The sequence below is a fragment of the Candoia aspera genome, chromosome 7 (assembly GCF_035149785.1).
Source record: "Candoia aspera isolate rCanAsp1 chromosome 7, rCanAsp1.hap2, whole genome shotgun sequence".
NCBI classification, from domain to species: Eukaryota; Metazoa; Chordata; class Lepidosauria; order Squamata; family Boidae; genus Candoia; species Candoia aspera.
Window position 1 is genome coordinate 17,349,678 of NC_086159.1, and position 21,794 is coordinate 17,371,471.

Genomic DNA, 21,794 nt, shown 5'->3' on the forward strand with positions numbered 1-21,794 from the left:
TGGTACTTATGATTGGTCCTCGAAGTTCCAGCTGTCCCAGACCCCGGTCATGTGATCATGATCCAGGTGCTTGGCAACTGGCTCGCACCTGCAACAGTTGCAGCATCCCACATGAGGTGGTCACCATTTGCGACTTTCCCTGCTAGCTTCCCACAAGCAAAGTCATTGGGAAGCCGGCAGGGAAGGTCACAAGTCGCTCCGGTAAGTTGCTTGCACTCCCACGGCTTTTTCCCGCAAGGAGCCCAGCTATGGCACCTGCAGCACCACACCGCCTGTGGCTGCCACCCGCACACCCTTGTGTAACCAACAGCAGCCAGCCACACTCTGCTCATGCCACGCCGGCTAATCCTGAACCCTCCCCCACCCAGCAGCAGCCACTTACCTGCCCACCGGCCTGCTTGTCAGACACTTGGGACTTGCAACTTCCTGCCAACTTCCCCATTGACTTGGCTTGTTGGAAGCTGGCAGGAAGTTGTGAGGAGGTCCTTGCTAATGACCCGCAATCCTCGCCCAACAATGGCAAAGGGGAGTGCCAGGATTACTGAGTGATGCAGTCACGTGATGTCACACTTTATAACTGCATTGCTTAGTGATGGAAATTCCAGTCCCAATTGCTGTCATAACCCAAGGACTACCTGTATAGAAAACAACCTTAGGAGTATACTACTGTAGACAGTGATAAAGATGAGAGCCAATTTGGTGTCGTGGTTAAGGCACCAGGCTAGAAACCAGGAGACGGTGAGTTCTAGTCCTGCCTTAGGCCCAAAGCCAGCAGGGTGACCTTGGGCCAGTCATTCTCTCTCAGTCCTAGGAAGGAGGCAATGGCAAACCACTTCTGAAAAACCTTGCCAAGAAAACTGCAGGGACTTGTCCAGGCAGTTGCCAGAAGTTAAAAAAAAACCTGACTGGAAGGTACACACACAGACACACAGTGATAAAGATACTTAGCATAACAGCATTTTACAGTTTGGGAAACAAGATGGGATTATCCCATGCTATCTGCTCATAAATTTCATTCAAACATGAGATTTGAGTGATTAAATATGAGATTAGAAGGGATAAAAAAGGGAACTGATGCCAAAGCCATTCCGCTATCAGAAACGGAAAGGTCATTCGCTTCTGATTATTATGTGGTTCAAATAAACCTGTTACACATTTACTTTATGTGGGCTGATGTTGAAATGCTTTAGTTATTTGATTGCATGAATGCAATGCCATAGTAAGACAACTCTGTCATAGTTTTATAATGTTTTTGCTTTTTTTTTCCACTTGTAATTCATTTGTGTGTCTTAGTTTAAGAAAAGAGAATGACATTTTCTGCCTCAGATAATGATTTAAAAATAAAATATAATGATTCAGGTCCTCTGGAAAAAGTATGTTCTCAAGGAAGATTAATGCTGTGTTTCCAAGACTGTCTGATAACTGTTAAGCTAATGCCTTAACTAAAAGAGAAAGATACAAAAGATATGAATATAAAGCAATCACTCACAACATGATGGGTAATTTCACACAATGGTGGACATGGTGGCTAATCTCTAAGCATGCATTTACCAGCAGACAGACAAGTCTGGCTGGGCTTCAGTAAGCCACCATGTTGTTTTCTAAGAACGCATCTAAGGTTTATATTTATGTAGGACCCAGAAACTTCATTGAAATAACAAGTTCTGCTTGAGGCTGGGGCTTAGGTTCACAAAACGGTAACATCATATTCATTTTTTAATTAAAAGAAACTAAAAAATAAAATTAGGTGGGACAAAAGGCTTAGTGAATATGTTTTAGACTTCAGTGGACAAGGAAAAATCCACTGGCAAGTTTGTGCAATCGTTTAAAAATACAGGTAATCCTCGTTTAGTGACTGTTCGCAGTTACTACAGTGATGAAAAAGTAACTTTATGACCAATCCTCGCATTTAAGACCTTCGCAGGTCTGTACAGCCAAGGAAAGCTGAAGTAAGATCATAAGCACAGTTGCAGCTTCCCTTAGCCACTGCTTCGCATAACGACTGAGCTGCTGGTCCCAATTGTGGTCACTAAACAAGGACTACTTGTATTCTTAAGAAACATCTCATCACTTAGAATTCCAGATGTAACAGATGCTTTTGGTAACTGGCAAGAGACTCCATGGGGTAAAAGGGAATCATACGGGCACAGAAGAGCCACATTTAGTCACCTGCAAAGCGCTTGCTGAGCAGTTAGGAGGGAATGAGACAGCTACTACTATTTGAATTGCACAATGCTATCCTAAGAAACAGCAAACACATTGTAGTACAATAATTGAAGGACGCCTGGGATAAATTCAGTCTTGCTTTTGAAAGGGAAAACCCATCAAGACTGAGAAAGTGAAAGGCATTTCAGCCATTATGATGCAGGAGAATCAGTATTTCACAAGCGATTTTATACACAACTAGAGTCAAGAGCTTTCCATTGGCAGCGGGGACGACACACAGCAATGTCATAAGACAGAATTTCTATTCTCTGTGCCAGGAGTGTAAAAACAGAAGGCCCAGGGCTGCGTGAACCCTCCAAATCCTTCCAAACCTTTCCAAAAGAGGCTGCTTAATTACAGTTTTAATAAAACAAAACAAAGAAAAAGAAGTCAATTTTAAATACAAGAGGAGTCACAATACAAATGCACCTGGTATTCCTGTCAGTCAAATGCAGCCCTTTTATTCCATGCCATCTGGATACTTCCATTTCATTTTCTCAAGGAAGGCTGGCTAATCCCTCTTGGAATATTTATGTTGTGACTAGTTAGTAACTAAACAGGGTAGGAAAAGGAAAGGGAGAAGTGTCAGGGTCAGCCTCGCTCTGAATAAGACACGGACTCACTTAATAGGGATTAAGGATTTCCGGTTTATTGAAACGGTACTGACAGAAAAACGGGAATGGGGGTGCGGTGGTGAGGTGCCCTGTTTATACCCTCTTGCGGGGTCCCGTGCTCCTCCATCCTTCATTGTCCCCATTCCCCTTGATGGGTTTCTTGATGGCTGTGTGGGCGTTTTCCCGGTTGCTGTCCTTGTCCTCCTGGTTCAGGTGTGTCCTCCAGGGCACCAGGTGCGGTTTATCGCTGCTTATCTGAAGTCCTTCTATTCATCTGCATATGATTCCATGGGTGTGGGTGCTTTGGGTGCTTGGTTTAAGCGCTGATTTAATTATCTCCTTCCTCTCTTTCTTAATGATCATGATCCACGTTGTGAGGCTCTTTGTGCCTTGCAACGGGGTCATGACATGCTGCCCCCCGAAGATGTCTTTAGGGTGCTGGTTTCTCTGGGTATGCCTCGTGAAAACGTCTAGTCAGTTGTTTTGCTAAGACGTGTTGTGCCTGGACCCACTCTGGGTGTGGGAAATGCTTCCATTTAACGAGGTATTGTAGAGTACCCCTTTGTCTTCTTGAGTCCAGTATTTCCTGTACCTCAAAATGCTGTTGTTTATCTAATCATGATGGGTGGGGGTGGTGGGTCTTCCGTGTGCCATTTGGATGGACTTGTTGGTTTCAGCAAGGCACAGTGGAATACCGGATGGATCCGTCGTAGATTGTGTGGCAGTTCCAGTTTGAATGTCACCGGATTGATCACTTCTGTGATTTTGAAAGGTCCGATGAATTTCGGTGCCAGTTTCTTCGAGGGTTGTGAGGTTTTTATGAACTTAGTGGAGAGGTAGACCCTATCTCCCACTTCGTAGTTTGGTGCCTCCACCCTGTGATTGTCCGCATATTTCTTGTACGTGGTTTGTGCGTCTGCTAGGGCCGTTTGGATGATTGGCCAGGTTGTCACCAGTTGTGCCGCCCAGTCGTCTGGTGAGCAGGGTGGGGCATCAGGTTGAGGTAGTTCTGGTATTGGCACAAAGTCCCTTCCGTAGACCACCTTAAATGGGGTGTGGCCAGTGCTCTGGTGCACTGCATTGTTGTAGGCTACCTCTGCAAAGGGTAGCAGGTCCACCCAGTTGTCCTGTTGGTAATTTATGAATGTCCTCAGGAACTGTTCAAGGGTTGAGTTTAGGATCTCCGTAGATCCGTCTGTGTGTGGATGCCATGCAGTGGACAGTGCCTGTTTGGTGCCAATGAGTTTTAAAAATTCCCTCCAAAATTTTGACGTGAACTGTGTGCCCCTATCGGTCACCAACCGACAGGGGGCGCCGTGGAGCCTGTATATGTGTGTCAGGAACAGGCGTGCCAGTTGTTGCGCGGTGCGGATGGTCGCACAAGGGATAAAGTGTGCCTGTTTTGAAAAGTAGTCTTTTACCACCCAGATGACTGTTTTCCTTTGGCTGGGTGGGAGGTCTACAATAAAGTCCATGGAAATTTCTTCCCAGGGGCGAGAGGGGCTGGCTACTGGCTGCAGCAGCCCTTGAGGTTTCCCCCCCTTCTGTTTGGAGGTGGCACATGTGGGACAGGTGGCGACGTAGTCTTTAATGTCTTTTCTTAGGGTTGGCCACCAAAATTGTCGTCTTGTTAAGTGTAGGGTTTTTACGAACCCAAAATGTCCCGCCGTTTTGTCATTGTGTGATCGGTTTAAAACTTCCCCCCGCAGTGACTCTGGTACGTACAAGACTTTCTCTTTCCAGGCTAGGCTGCCCTTGATAGATACAAGGTGTCGGTTGTTTTGTAACCATGTATCTGTTTGTAGTGCTTGTGCGAGTCTTTGTTGCCAGTTGGGTGAAATTGAATGGCGGCTCCGTTCGTTTTCTTGCGTTCGTGCTGGCGTGCGCTGATCCCTCGTCTGGCTGCGCGTGACAGCTGGGCAGCCCAGTTGTTTGTTGGTCCATACCGTCCCCACGATGTCTGAGGCTTGCGTGTCATCCTGTGGCCATCGGGAGAGGGCATCTGCCAGGAAGTTCTTCCTGCCCGGTATAAATTTCAGGGTGAAATTGAACCGGCTGAAGAACTGTGCCCAGCGCACCTGCTTCGGGCTGAGGCGTTTAGGCATGCTGAGAGCCTCCAGGTTCTTGTGGTCTGTCCAGACCTCAAAGGGGCAGGCTGCCCCTTCCAGCAGGTGCCTCCATGTTTCCAGAGCTGCTTTCACTGCAAACGCCTCCTTTTCCCATACGTGCCATCTCCGCTCCGTTTCGGAGAATTTGCGGGAGAGGTACGCGCAGGGTTTCAGCTGGTTGTCAGAGTCCCTTTGGAGTAGGAGAGCTCCGATGGAGAAGTCAGAAGCGTCTACCTGCACCACGAAAGGCTTGGTGGAGTCGGGGTGTTGTAATACTGGCTCAGCTGTGAACAGGTTTTTTAGTCTCTCAAACGCCGTTTGGCAGTCAGCTGTCCAGTTTAGCACCGTCCCCAGGTTTCTCGATTTGCGAGTGTCCCCCAAGCCCTTGGTCTTTAGGAGGTTGGTCAGGGGCAGTACAATCTCTGCCAGCCCCGGGATGAACCCCCGGTAAAAATTCGTGAAACCGAGGAAACTTTGAAGTTGTCTCCTCGTGCGTGGGCGCTCCCACGCCAGTATTGCTTGGACCTTGCTCGGGTCCATTTCAATCCCTTTTTCCAAAATCCTGTACCCTAAATAGTCAATTTGTTGTTTGTGAAACTCGCACTTGGAGAGCTTGGCAAACAGCTCTGCCTTGCAAAGTTTCTTGAGCACTTCCCTTAACAACCGTTCATGCTCATGCTCTGTTTCAGTGTATATTAGCACATCATCGAGGTAAACCAGCACCCCCTTAAAAAGGTGGTCACACAGGACCTCATTGATTAATTGCATAAATACACCCGGTGCCCCTGCCAGTCCAAAAGGTAGCACCTTGTATTGAAACGACCCCAATGGGCAGTTGAAGGCCATTTTCCACTCATCCCCCTCCCGTATCCTTATGCGGTAATAGGCTTCCCTTAGGTCTAGTTTAGAGAATACCTTGCCCTTTGCCAGGTGGGACAATATGTCCTTTATTAGGGGCAGTGGGCTTTTATTGGATACAGATGCTGTTCTGGGCAGAGCCGCAGTGACCTGTCCTTTTTCTCGCGAAAGAGGACCGGCGCTCCTACTGGGGAGTTTGCAGGCTCGATAAAATCCCTCGCCAAGTTCTTATCTATAAAGTCCCTTAACGCTGCCAGCTCCCTTGGGGTCATGGCGTATATTTTGGGTTTGGGTAGAGGCACCCCTGGGACCAGTTCGATGGAGCAGTCTGTTTTTCTGTGAGGGGGGAGTCTGTCCGCTTCCTTCTCGCAGAAGACGTCTGCAAAGTCCGCGTAGTTTGGTGGCAGGCCGTCTGGCAATGCCGTCTCTCTGTGCTCCGAGGTCGTCGTTGCTCTTCCCATTGCTGCCCGGGGGACCCTGTCCCCTGTGGGTGCTTGGTAGCGCCCGTCAGCAGACTTGATCTCTCTGGTTTTCCAGTTGATGACTGGGTTTTGCTGCACGAGCCATGGGATCCCTAGTATCAGTAGGGGTTGCCCCACCGGTGCCACGATGAAAGACAATTTTTCCTCGTGGCTGCCGAGCCGTAGCACGGTTTCGCTGGTGTATTGGGTGACCGGGCCCCCTCCCGCTGCTGATCCATCAAGCTGAGTAAACACCAAATGGTGCTGAAGTGGATAGCAGTGGAGGTTAAGCACGGCTACCAGGTCTGGGTGCATTAAGCTTTTAGAGCAGCCAGAGTCAATCAGTGCCCAGACCTTTTCAGTCTTTTCCCCATGGGTGAGGGTGACACGGACATAGAGGGTGGGGCATTCTTCACTCACCCCTCTGTTGGTGCGCCTGTTGCTCTTCTCTACCTGTCCTTTGGCGCCCATTAGGCCAGGTGGCTGGCGTTTCCCGTCGGCTCGTCGGGATTGCTTCCCTCCTCCTGTGAGCTGTAGGGGAAATGTCTGGCTCGATACTCCCCCCTCGCTGCTGGTCGCTTTCTTGGCGCTGGGGTTGGTGCGGCTGGTGCCCTCCGCGTGCTCTCTCTGGGTGTCTGTTTGGGGCAGGCTGCCGCCTTATGATCGTCCCTGCCGCACGTGAAGCACTGCCCTTTAGCGAAGCGCCGGTCCCGTTCCTCCTTCCACGGTTGGGATCTCGCCTTCCCTGGCCTTGCCGCTGTCCATGATGGTCTCGCTGCCTCCGCCTGCTGTGCTTCCCTCTGGGCTTGGCGGAACGTGTCGTGGGCGTCCTCTGCTTCCCCTGCCAGCCGGATCCACTCAGGGAGTTGGGGTTGTTGCGACAGAGTGCTCAAGTTAAGTCCTTCTTTGAATTTCTCAATCAGGGTCGATTGAGACCAGACTTCCACTTTTCCGGCTAGGGCTTGGAACTCCATGGCATATTCTGCCACGGAGCGCTGTCCTTGCCGTAGCGTTTTCAGAGTCCTTTTTGCTCTTTCTTGCTCCAGGGGGTCCCTGAAGTGCAGTTCCAGCGCTCGAAGGAATTCTGTGCTGTCCTGCAGCGCCCGGGCGCCTGATTGGCACAATTGGACGTACCAATCAGCGGCCCGTCCTTTTAGTTTTATGGTGAGGGCATTGACTTTGCCCCTTTCAGTCCTGAAACAGGGACCCCATTCTTCGAGGTAGTATCTCGCATTTGTCAAGAAAAAGGAGAGTTTCGAGGGGTCCCCGTCAAACTTTATGCCAAAGTCCTTGGCTGCCATTCTGGCCTGGCTCCAGGTCACATCTGGGCCGTGCAGCGTGCTGCGTGGGGGCTGGTGCGGGTCGAATCGGCTCCAGGCGTCTGGCAGTGTCGGTGTCGTCTCTCGCTGGGTCTCCTCGCCAGTAGGTCGTCTCATCGACAGGGTGGGAGGGTGGGATGTTGTCCATCTGGTGACCTCTTGGAACCGGGCTCCGCCATAGCCGCTGCCGTCCGCTGGGTCATCGCCCCGTCTCTCGTCCGTGTGCGTCTCCAGTCGTTGGGTGGGTTCCTGAGACCAGGCTCCGCCGTAGCCGCCGCCACCCGCTGGGTCGCCGCTCCGCCTCTCGTCCAGGTGCGCCTCCAGTCGTCAGGTGGGCTCCTTGGACCGGGCTCCGCTGTAGCCGCCGCTGCCGCCCGTGAGGTCATCCTGCCGTCTCTCGTCCAGGTGCGCCTCCACGATGCTGCCACCGCGGGGTTCCTGCGTCGCCGTCAGCTGCTGAAGCAGCAGCCGTATCGCTTGCACCCCCTCCTCCAGCGCGTCCAGCCTCGCCGCCGTCTGCAGACTCCCGCCAGTGTGCTCGGCTCTCCACTCGCTCTCGCCTCTGGTCGTCATGGATGACGGTCCATCCTTCGGTCCCGCCGGGGTCTCGGGCGAACCTAGAGGGGATCCCCCCATCTCGCGCGCCGCGGCCCGCTGGCCACGGGACGCCTGGGTGTTCCCCCCCCCACTCCTCTTCCTCCGAGCTGGATCCCATACTTACCTGGGCGTTGCGCCACCAGGACCTCAGGCACATCCCTCCCGAGGGGAGGGGAGCTTCTCCGCCGGGTGCCGAGTGGTTGCGTTGCCGTGCTCCATGGTTCTTCATACCTAGCTGGGTCCCTCACAAGCTGGTTGGATTGGTGCTAGGTAAAAAATTTTTTGTGATTCCCGTTTTTATGCCAGGGTCAGCCTCGCTCCGAATAAGACACGGACTCACTTAATAGGGATTAAGGATTTCCGGTTTATTGAAACGGTACTGACAGAGAGAAAAACGGGAATGGGGGTGCGGTGGTGAGGTGCCCTGTTTATACCCTCTTGCGGGGTCCTGTGCTCCTCCACCCTTCATTGTCCCCATTCCCCTTGATGGGTTTCTTGATGGCTGTGTGGGCGTTTTCCCGGTTGCTGTCCTTGTCCTCCTGGTTCAGGTGTGTCCTCCAGGGCACCAGGTGCGGTTTATCACTGCTTATCTGAAGTCCTTCTATTCATCTGCATATGATTCCATGGGTGTGGGTGCTTTGGGTGCTTGGTTTAAGCGCTGATTTAATTATCTCCTTCCTCTCTTTCTTAATGATCATGATCCACGTTGTGAGGCTCTTTGTGCCTTGCAACGGGGTCATGACAGAAGTCAGTTTTGTTTGTGAGTTGCTTCCCAGAATTGGAGCTGTCCTTTATGAAACAAAACAGCCAGTTATGTCAGATTGGTCAAGTTAGTGATCACACAACAGAGGACGCTTTATGATTTTCACTCTCAGCATTCCTACCTCCATTTGTTCTCATGGAGAACTCAGCCATCCTCTGTAGGCATCCACCAAGAGCAGCAGATCTAAGTTAAATATTTACTTTTAAGTCCATCTACAAAGTTGGCTCTGAAATCCATTTATGCCTCTTCTTCATCCCAAAGAAAAAGATTAAGGAGCATTCCTTTTGGTTTATGCAAATGAGAAATAAAGCTCATCATTAAAAATAAGCTGGAAGAGCTGTTGACTTCTATGATTTTTATCCTGCCTTTTTGCCCACTGGGTATTCTTCAACAGGATCCAGTACTAGATTCAGATAGTCCCTCATGCCCTTGTCACCTCCAGACTGGACTACTGCAATGCACTCTACGTGGAACTGTCCTTGAAGACTACCTGGAAGCTTCAACTGGTCTAGAATACAACAGCATGGGCAATGAAAGGCAGGCCTTGGTATGCCCATGTAACACCTCTGCTTCACGAGTTGCACTGGCTGCTAATTTCCTCCTGGGTGCCGTTCAAGGTGCTGCTCACTACCTATAAAACCCTACATGGCATTGGGCCTGGTTACCTGAGGGACCGTCTGTATCCCATAGTTTCTGCTTGGCCAGTTTGATCTGGCAGGGTTGGCACGCTCCAGACTCCTTCAATTAAACAATGACATTTATTGAGATCCTGGAAATGCACCTTCTCTGTAGCAGCACCTGCCCTCTAGAATGAGGTTCCCCCTGAGATTTGAATGGCCCCCACTCTGCTGAGGTTATGAAGGGCCCTGGAGACCTGGCTCTTCGCCCAGGCCTTTGGTGAGGACGATTGAAGCCCCTTTTCCTCTTCATTTCCATCTGGGTTTGTTATCTCTGCTGGGAATCAGGTGGCTTATAACTTTAATAAATTATTATTATTAAATTATTAGATGAGTAAGATGGGGACTGCCCTCCAGCAAATCTAATTGAGAAAAGGTGTTCCATGGGAGTCTAGAAGCATCTTCTAGCTAGGTCAAACAAAGTTACTCTGCATGGAAAGTTACTTAATGTATTCATAGCAGCTTTACCAACTTAGTGCTCCAACTCCCATTCTTAGACTACTAATTCTGTGGTTTGCTTTTCCAACACAGGTAGCTATACCTGGCTATGAATTTCACTGCTGGCAAACAGCTGTACTCAGCATCCTGGGAGAAGCTTAATTTCCTCCCTTCCATTACTAATTTCTGCTATTTTTTTCCAAGTTTTATGTTCCTTTTTGTTTTGTGTTCTGGGGTACCGTTTATACATAGTCTATATTTATCGATGGCAAGGAATTTAATTTGCTGACTATTTGGATCTGGTCTGAGACAATTTGTGCAATGTATCTTGGGACATTCTCTGTTTTAACAGCCAGGGAAACAAAGCTGCAGAAAGAAAGGACTTTCTCAGCAAGATGCAAAGAAAGTCTCCTGAAACTGACTGAAATAAATGCATAGGATTATCACAAGACCACAGTTACGAACAGACTAGACCAGCATTTCTCAACCTTGGCAACTTTAAGATGTGTGGACTTCAACCCCCAGAATTCCCCAGCCAGCAAGGATGGACTGGACTGAGGCTTTCTTAAAGTAAAGGTAAAGGTTTCCCTTAACATTAAGTCCAGTCGTGTCCGACTCTAGGGGGTGGTGCTCATCTCCATTTCAAAGCCGAAGAGCTGGCGTTTGTCCATAGACACTTCCGTGGTCATGTGGCCAGCATGACTAAACGGAACGCCATTACCTGCCCGCCAAAATGGTACCTATTAATCTACTCACATTTGCATGTTTTCGAACTGCTAGGTTGGCAGGAGCTGGGACTAGCAACAGGAGCTCACCCTGTCACGTGGATTCGAACCGCCGACCTTCCCTATCTATGAGGATGCCTGTGTTTCTGCATAGGCCAGTGTTCCTCGATAATGATATATATTTATTAGGTCAATGGCCAACAAAATTTAGAAGAAAAAAAAGTACAATCAAGAAATACAATAATAAACTACGAACTAACAAAATATATCACATAGTGATACAGCATTCACTACTTCAGGTTTTAAAGTAGATAGTTCACGTACAAATTATCTGGATACCCAGGGAGTTTTTCTATTAGGGGCAAAATGTAAGTTGACCTGATATCCCTATAAAATTTACAGTGTAGCAGTACATGTAAAATGGTTTCTACTTCCTCTTCACCGCATGGGCAGATTCGCTCAGCTGTGGGGACTTTGTTGTATCTGCCTTGGAGTAGTGCAGATGGGAGAACATTGAATCTGGCTTTAAAGAATGTGATTCTCAATTTAGGAAATGTTAAATTTAGGAGATATCTTGCTGGTTCCCATACGCCCCCGTTTATCCAAATTCCATTATGTTGTGGGAGCCTATTAAGTTCATTCTGGAACTCCATGTCCTTCATTCTTTGGATGACTATTTGTTTGGCTTGATCATCACCTAATTATGTTAAGAATAGAGGAGGGAGTCCATACGAAGCCAGCTTATATTCTACTGCCTGCTTCCAGGGTGAAGGGAAATTATCTACTAGGACTAAAGGAGTTAAACCAACTGGGAAAAATTGGATTTTTAGCCAATAACTTATCATCAGCTTCCAGGCCCTCACTTGAATTGACGGCATTCCTGTCTCGAGCCTTAACTGGGCATCTGATGTACCGTTGGGTGTGGCCAAAATTAATCGCAGGAATTTTGTTTGGACTGTTTCCTGCAGCACCTTCTTCATATAAACCCCTATTTGTGCCTCATAAAGAATTTGAGCCAAAGTTTTGGCCTCAAAAAGTTTTAAAGCCACAGGTACTAATTGTCCTCCGCCAGTATAAAAAAAACGTTTAATGGCGTTTGTTGACCTGAGGGCTGATTGCGTTGCGTAGTTCTGGTGTGCATTCCAAGTACCTTTTGAGTGGAAGACCACCCCAAGGTATTTAAATACATTGACCTGTTCTAATTTATGCCCTTCTACTTTCCAGGAATGCTGCCTAGCTCTCTTGGCAAAACCTAAAATTTTTGATTTGTCAAAGTTGAGAACCAAATAGTTTTGTCTACAGTACTTTAGCATTGCTGCAATTGCTCTTTTCAGTCTAGTGGGGGTTTGCGAAATTAAAGCAGCAGCAGCAGCATATAGGAGAATTGGAATTTTGCGCTGTGCTAGGTTGGGTGCATGAGTATCCGTGTTATGTAAGAGGTCCACGAATGAATTCAAATAGAGATTAAAAAGGGTGGGGGCAAGAATACATCCTTGTTGCACTCCTTTCTGCACATTTACTATGCCAGAGAGGGTCCCGAGAGGGTTACACCTCACTCTTAAGGTGGAATTGGAACATAATTTCTGCATGAGGTGGAGAAGGCACCTATCAATAGTTGTATTTTTTAGTTTTTCCCAAAGGACATTTCTGGATATTGAATCAAAGGCTTGTTTAAAATCAAGGAAGGCTACAAAGAGGGATGATTTCTTTTTGTATGTATACTTTTGTACAAGATGGTGTAGTACCAGTATGTGATCTACTGTTGATCTCCCTTCTCTAAAACCTGCCTGTTCATCTTGGATTATGCCCTCTGTCTCAATCCAGTCTTGTAATTTGAGATTTAAATGTTTGCCATATAACTTACTAACAACACTCAAAAGGCTAATGTGCCTGTAGTTACATGGCTCATTCTTGTTACCCTTTTTATAAATTGGGACAATTATTGCCAACCCCCAGTCTCTTGGGATGTGACCAGTCTGGTCTATAAATGTGAACAGAGATGCTAGCAGAGGTGCCCACCAACTGGAGTTCTTTTTAATCATTTCAGGCATAACACAATCAGCACCTGGAGCCTTGTTAATCTTAAGAGATTTGATCAATCGGCGTACCTCTTGGACCGAAACTGGTGGCCAACTCTGAACTTGCTCCAGATCAGTCTGACTCTCATTCTCAGTGCTGGCTGGGTCTACATATAACTCTCTGAAATATTCCTCCCAAACTTGAGTTGTTACCTGATTAGATGGAGGGGTCAGCGATTTTCCCAGCCCTCTGGTAATATACCAGAAAAGGGATGAGTCTCTCATACTGACTGATTGGACAAGTTTCTGCCAGGACTCCTGCAGTGCTGATTTTTTCTTTTCTTTTAAGAGAGATTTATACTGAGTTTTTAAGTTCTTTAAGAGATATATTTGGTCCTCTGTGGGGAGGTTTTTACTATTTCTATAAGCCCTGTTGTATGCACATTTCATCTGAGTGCACTCCTGATCAAACCAATTTTTATTTTTTATACTCCAATTTCTAAGGCATTGTTGTGTTCCTTTATAAAAAAGTGATTTAAGGTTAGCCATTAACATTTCATACCATTCTAAATATGGTCTTTGGGAATTATTATTTACCAGGTGTGCGTGAATTTCTATAGTCTCTGGAGCTACCATCCAATTGGCAACTGCCATTGCATTATTATCATTCTATTTAATTCTCACCTGAGTATTATTATTTTCAAGCATTGGGGGAAAGATTATTTCTGCTCTAACATATTTCCAGGGATATGACATAGTTAATGGCCAGTGTTCCTCAAACTTGGCAACTTTAAGATGTGCGGACTTCAACTCCAAGAATTCCCCAGCCAACATCCTAAAGATGCCAAGTTTGAGAAACACTGGATAGGCTTTAGAGGTTAATAAAAAAACATAGTAAGTGAACTGACAATAAATTGAAAGACATGGCAACCCAACAGCCTACTTCTAAGGTCCCTAAGGAAGCTCCAGAGACACTAAAGGTTTTGCAAGTATCCCTCCTTTGATGTTCACAAGACTCCTTGCCACAAGTGAGCTTCTATATCTTTCAGTACTTCTTTTAATTAAAACAAAAATGATTTCTTTACTTCCAAAAATACCTCTGGATCCAAAATGGGCTCCATGAATAAGTATTCTTAGAAAATAAAATGGATGGGTGGCTGCAACTCAATGCTTTATTTGGAAGTGTGTTCAACAACCCCCCCTCCCAAATAACAATAACATGGAGTAGTAGAAAGTATCCTGCATGTGGGGGCGGGCAGGTAAGCAATCTGTTGCTTTATTACATTTCCTCACAGTACCCATTGTGCGAACGACCACAACACATAGGCCTCTTAAAATCCAAATAGGCAGCTAGCCCTCAGAGTTGTGGTCCTATCACACAAAGAATGGTGAGATATGCAAAACTAAATTCTAAATGAGAAAGGAAAACTTGAGATAGTGGTAAAAAGGATGATAGACACACATTTCCCAGAAGTAAAGCCCCCTGCATCTGATAGAGCTTACTTCCAAGTAAATAACAGATGGGACAACATTCAACATGATACGCGACGAAGTTTAGAAAGGACTTTTAGACACAACCTGTTCTTCTCATTAAAAGCTCCTTTAAAACATAATCACTAATTTTTTTTGGGGGGGGGGTTATCCTCAAACACACTTACCATATAGATGGAGGCAGCCAATGGGATAAAGGATATTTGCATGGTTCACAGCCAAACTACCCTTTTAGCAACAACCGGGAGGTTAGGAAAGAATAAGAATAAAAATAGGCTTTAAAAGTCTTTGTCTACAACCCACATTTGTCAAGACAAAGGAGGAGCAGGTAAATGATCCTTGACACCCTGCTGTATCAGTTAAGACCCCCTTGGCAGAAGCAGGACAACTGAGCCCTTTATCCTTAAATGATTTTAATACCTGTCCTTTCCCAAGGGACTCTGGGAATTGTAGTTTAAATGGCAAGAACAAGCCATTTCTCAGCTAAGACTCATTTGGGGAGAGGAGCCAATTAACGTATTCTTAAAAAAACCTTTCTTACAAACATTGTAAATCAGATGCTCAGAAAGAGGGAAGTTAGAAAGTCATTGTCTTTCTTCTTTCTTTTTTGGTATTTTAATTGTTGTTAAACTTGCTTTGTTTATATATTTTTTCCTTGATCAACATGTACAAAAAATATTAAGTAATGGTACAATGGAGAACTTATACTAAGTAATAGCTTAAGACCAAAACCTTTATTGTACAACAAATACTTAGATGCAGTCGGTATAGAAGTGTTTTTTTTTTAATGTTATATTCAATTTTGGATGAAAAAGCCAAATAATCTTATGCTCTTTAACACTGACATCCTAAATTGTCATTAATATTGATATAATACTTTTTTCTTTCTTTATCCTCAACAGTGATAATTATCTAAACATTAGAGTGTTGATGATCTTCAGTCAATACTGTACAAATATCACTGTACTGTAACAATACAGTATAATAAGATTTACAACATCATAAAAAGTTCTTACTGTGTAAGTAATTGTGCTTACATATACAGTCATGCTCACTACTGCTTAACCATGATTTACTGAACAAGATGCTCTTGTTAGTTAAGCCATAAATATATTGGATTAATCTATGATTAACAAATCATAGATGTGAATTTACATAGCACATGAAGCCAAAATTAAAGAAACAGCATCACAGTTTAATGTGATGTTTGAACCCACATACTAAATCAAAACCTAACTGGGTTTGAATTTTGCTTAGAGTATTGTGTGAACCCAGATCTTGTGGTTTGTAAAATATGATTTAGAGCTTAATGCAGCCTTTCTCAACCTTTTGACCCTGGAGGAACCCTTGAAATATTTTTCAGGCCTCAGGGAACCCCTGCACATTCAGGTTCAAATATGGGCCAGAAGTTACAAAATTATTATAGCCATTTCATGTGTAGGCCTGTATATATGCATTAACAGTGTTTTCAAACTAAAAAATAATTAAACTTACCTCTTTAATGTGAAGTTGCCCAAATTTGAAATAATTTTTTAAATAAATCATGATCTCCCAGGGAACCTCTAATGACCTCTTGTGGAGTCCTATGGTTCCACAGAACCCTGGTTGAGAAATCCTGGCTTAATGTATTGGATAAACATAGCTAATTTTACTTTAGTCAGCAAACTGTAGCTAAACACAGTGCATTAATCCATCTGGTGAATGGATGTCATTCAATTCTATAGGAAAGTGTAAAGATCTCTATCAAACAGTCAGAGAAGACGCTGGTGGTGACAGATGCAGAGGAGAAAAGGGGAAGTTGGCCATGTGAACTGAGGAATTGGGGATGAAGCCTAACACACCTGGAGTCTCCAGAATGGGGAGAGGTGCTCTATTTCAAGCTTTGTCAAATTCATGTCATTCAATTTAAAAACTGAAGAAGAGCAGAGGACTTAAAACTGCCTAATCCTTAGCCCGTCTCAGCAGGCACAGGAGGTAAATGGCTATAGTTTGCCATTACTCCTTTGCTGTAGTATTGCATTTCTATTTAACTTATTAGTACATAATGAATTCTTCTAACATTGCACCTGCGCAGTCCAGCAATTTCTGGGTGTATAGGTCCTTCCTTCATTCTTTCCTCCCTTCTGAAAATGCATTAACTCTTTTTTGTTCTAGGCAATGTACAAATGGCCACAAGATCTTGATATACTTATCAGGGAAATCTGTCTCTTTCAAGTTGCCTTGGATATTGACTACAATCCATTTGCTGGTGCCAAGTTTCCTCCTTTGGACCACTAGGCCTGTGGCATTCTTTACACCAGGATAACACTGGAACTTTCAGATTTTTCTCCATCTGGATGACTAATCTTTCTTTCTTCGCAAGCCCTTTATCCTGTAGTCCAGGGTTTCTCAACCTTGGCAACTTTAAAATGTGTGGACTTCAATTCCCAGAATTGCCCAGGGCTGGTTGGGGAATTCTGGGAGTTGAAGTCCACACATCTTAAAGTTGTCAAGGTTGAAAAAAACTGCTGTAATCATATAACCCACAGTTTTGGGGTACAAAATACACTTTACTTCTCAATCCACCCATGATGGCAATCAACCTATGGTCTTATGCCTCAACATGCACTGTGAGCCCACCCAACTGAAGACAATTCAGTGCACCAGTTAAAACAATCTGGCTTAGTGCAATGAGTGAAACATTTTACACTAAGCCAGGCTTCCTCCAACTTGGGCATGCTCTACATAGATGGCCAAATTCCTCAGCGTCCATGGCCGTTGCCTAAAGTTCTGGATGTTTAAATAAATAGATCTGGAACACATCCAGGTTGTGAAAAGCTGTGCTCAACCAAAACATAGTTTGTATGATTTTGGCTTGACATGTTGTGTGAGCCCAGCCTTTGCAATTGGTAATTTATTCAAGATACTATGATTAAAGTAAGTGATTAAGTCATCTGATCCAGCCTGAGTTTTGTGTCATTCCTTTTTTTTTTCCAGTTATGTTAGCTAAGCTCAGACTAGCATCAATTATAAATTCCTCCATCACATCCAAACACAATCATTTTGTCAAGAACCATCAGGGAGGAAGAATATCTTGTGGTAAGGAACTCCAGAACTGTAGCGCTATCACAATGGTATCATATACAAGCACCCCATATAGCCAAGGGACAACAGAGCCTTGGGGTCAATCTTATATGTAAGACAAGTTCAAGGAAAGGTAATTTAACATTTTGGTCTAGCAGCTCTGTTGAAAATATTTTCCACTTGGGATTTTAGAGTCAGTTCTCCCTACTGATTCCTTCTGTCTACCTACAAGTATTTCTGTGGTTTCAGCTATGGAAAAATTGCACCTACAGTCATAGTTGTGTCTGCCAATGTTCCACATAAGCCAGTCAGTGCATCAACTTTCCACATTATGAATGCACATACACCTAGGTATGTTTTTAAAATAGCCATTAACTTGATCCGTTCTCTTGAACTATTGGCATTCTGATCTGCAGAGAACACCAAGGTCTGAGATGCATTTTAATTCTTTCTGTAGAAGACTTGTAATTTTCATTGTAACTCCCAATTAATATAGGGTTTCTGATATCTTTTAAAATAGGAAAATCGTTTTATAGTGCAAAGTATGTGGTAGCCCTGGAACAGTGTATATTATATGAACAAGAATAGTGTATACAATATAAACAAGGAATGCTGAGTGTTTCTCTTCCATATGCTGCCAACCTGTGGGTTATGTGCAGTGAGGGCATTCTCTAAAGCATCTCTAAAATACAGCACTTACTAGAGCAAAGTTGAGCTGGTATGAGTCCCACCACCCCACCTTGTCTCATTGTTCACACCACACATTTGACCAAGTCAGTTACAAACCCAGCAGCTGCATTCATGCAGCATGCTAAGCTCACTGGTGTTAACCTTTATTAGCATTTTAGCATGCTGTGTGAAACCAATCCAACTGCTTAATTTCAGTGTATGGAGTGCAAAGCCAGAAAATTGATTAATTCAGAGCTATGATTAATTGTGTTGTAAGAATACAGTCAAAGTTTGCCAAATTTGCTTGATAAGGTTCAGAAAGCAAACTTTTCTGGATTGATGGTTACTTGGGAGTCAAAATTATTTTAGAAGTTCCTTCTTTTTTTGAAGTCTATTTTCCATTTTACTGGGATTTTAATAATATTTGATTCTATTTTGTGATTTATTACCTTCAGTGCGTTGAAATGCTCCCTCCATAAATGCACAGAAACACACATACATAGACTAAAATGAAAAATTCAGTTGCACCACACACACACAAAAGTAAACAGTCAGGAAAAAAAAACACCAATAGTTTTATGACTTTTTATAAAATAGACATTTATACACATCTGCTTTGTCCAAAGACTTCTTTGATAATAATTTCTGAGGTCAAAATCCATCCATAATTTGACAATGAAAATAAAGGATCTTTCAAAATCTTGTCACCACTGGCATACAGTTCACTGATAAATTGTGCATTTAAATCTAGTGAACAGAAACAAAACTGAGAAAGGCAAAAGTGAAAAAGATAGAAAAACTCCACATCTATGCAATTAACCTCAACTTGTAGAACTTCAATAGCATCCAATTTTGGCAAAGAGAGTCCTTAATGTTCATAGAAGCCATCAGTTACAACCAGAGTTCAAGAAGAAGTTTTCAACAAACTCAGATCAATACTACAAAGAATATTGGCATATATTTTCAGAGATCATCACAATCCAAGTTGACATTTTTCAAACAAGTTTTCTTTTTGCTGCTTTTATATGTTGAAGCAAGCTGCTAACTATTGCACATACCCTAGGCAAAAATCCCTACAGGGCCAGATTTTCACAGAGGAAAAGCGTGCAAGCAATAAGCTGAACACATAGTGCAACTGTAAACAGGGAGCCAAGTGTGCAGAGATTTTGGCAGGCTTTCAAAGAACTCATTCAAATTCAAGATCAGAGCTGCTGTTATGAAAACAATCTGAACCATGTAATTGCAATTCCATGACTCCAACTGTAGTCCCTGGTCTAATAAGGGTTCATAATTTTCATATATCATTATGTTACACCATTGTCTTTAATCCGCAGAAGCCTGGTGATTGCTGGCATTCTAAGCATATGTATGTGATTGTTGGTGTCCTCTTTTAGAGAGGCTAAAGTTCAGGGAGACAATACCTACTATACATGCAAAAGATCCCAGCTTCAGACTCTGGTTAAAACAAAGATCAGATAACAGATGGTGAAAAACAGTTTGAAATAAATTGGGATTGTAATGTTATTGGGATCCTAATGGACAATACTGGGGTACCCAGACTGATGATCTATCTTGAAAAAGGCAGCTTCCTGTAATCATATAAATAATGGTTATGAATGCTTGAAGCAGTGCTGAAAACCGTAACCTTCTGTTTTTATTTAGCATGTGAAGGAGAGGCACTTGCCACATGGTTATATGGCTATACGAACAGTTCTTTGAAACAAGAGAAATAATACAGGTAATCCCTTTTGTAATTCTAACAGCAGTGCTGTCCCTTTCTCTCAGCACATTACCTTCCAACAAGGATATTGCCATTCTCTTGTATGCTATATACGGTATATTTCTGTATTTCATTATTTTCAGCAATTATGGTCAGAGGGGGCTCCAGAGGCTGCAAAACATGCAGCTTGGGACCAAAAGATGTTGACTTCTACTCTACAGCATAAATTGCTTCTAAAGAGAATCACAAGCCAACATAAAACAAAGGAGAGACAGGAAGTTTCCTTGCTTTACACTAGGTCAGCCTATTTGTTGGTCTAGCCCAGGGTTTCTCAACCTTGGCGGCTTTAAGATGGGTGGACTTCCACACCCAGAATTCCCCAGCCTGTTGCTGGGGAATTCTGGGTGTTGAAATCCACCCATCTTAAAGCCACCAAGGTTGAGAAACCCTGGGCTAGACCAATATTGCCTATTCTAATTTATAGTGGCTATCCAAGGCAGGACATCAGAACAAGAGTGTTCACAGATGAAATTCAAAGTGTTCTGCATGGAAAGCAGATGCTCCACTATGCAGAGAATTCCTTTTTTGTTCTGGCCTCTTAGGAGCGAGTTAGAGAAATGCCCACCACTCAGCTGTGGGTGTGCCTCTCTCTCCCTCAGCTTCATTTCAAAGGTCCATTCGTAAGCTTCTAATGAACCTCTGAAAAGTACACTGAATACTGAAGTTGGACAGCAAATCATCTTTTTTGATTTGTCTTTAAAAGAAGGTTGTTATTGTTGATCACCAGGAAAACAACTGCCCAAAATATTCAGCAAAGGGCTCAGTTTGGCATTGTGTGGAAACGGATCTGCTCATGCTTCATCTTAAGCCACCGTTTGCTGAATAACCACAGTTGATTGTGTTCACATAACATGCTAAGGTACAAACATATTTTAAAAATGATGACGTATTGTATAAATTTGGTCTGTGTATGTCTATAGGAATACTCAGAGACAATGGATTACAAACTATATTTAGTTACTTTTGGCTTAGCATATTATGAGTCTAGCTACTGTGGTTTGTAAAACAATTGTGGTTCAAACAGGCCATAGCTAAGTATGTTATATCTTGATTCAGCATGTGAACTCAGTCATTGCCTTTATCAGAATCAGAATAACTTATCATCATGTCTAACAATATTTCTGGAGCTCCTGCACATCCAGTCATTCCCATCCACTTCAGCGGAGTGGGTACTTTGTATAGATGTTGAGCCCTTTGCGTTGGGTCCATTGGAATGAACCAGGCAGCTCCTAAAGCCTGTTAGTTTTAGGTTGAGCTGACCCCTCTTCATAAAGGTCTGCATACAAAACAATTCAAGTTTTCAGAAAAGGAGTTGTCCCACAATTTTTCTTGGAATTTTAAAAAAAATGTTCATAATACAGGGTTAATGTGTGCCAGTAGAAGAAAGAGAGCTAAGATATCTATAACTGCATTTAATCTACATGCAGCAAGAAAAAAATGGGGAAGAGTGATCAAATCAGATCAGGAATGCACTGGAATGTTGTTAGATGAATATGAATAATCACAAAAGGGAGTCTTTTCCCAAGATGGGCCCCATTCATCTGGAAATGGATCTATATTGTGTGCATTTGCATTGTATGTTGGGCAGGGTGAGTTACCTCAACAAGATGCACCAATGTCCAGAACGTGTAATTTATTTCTATACTAGCCAATTGCCACACGCAAAAAGAGAAATGGTCATGCTAATGCTGGATTTTGGGGAGGGGAAGGTAAAGGTACAAAGGAATGAGAACTACTTTCTTCTCTATCGACAGCGAACTCTTAAAATGCAGATGCTGTCTGGGAAAAACACATGGCCTGAAAGACAGCCCATTTTCAGGGACTTAAAAAAAAAAAAAAAGAAATGGAATCAACTGTGAGCAAGCTGGAATAAAAGTGTTCTTTGCTCCTCAAATTTAGAAGCCAAAATTTATAAAAATGAAGGCAGAAAGGCTGATACAGGCAGCCCATGGAGACTTTTCAGTCATGACCCACTCCTCGGAGTGCATTTCAGCTCAAACACACAGAA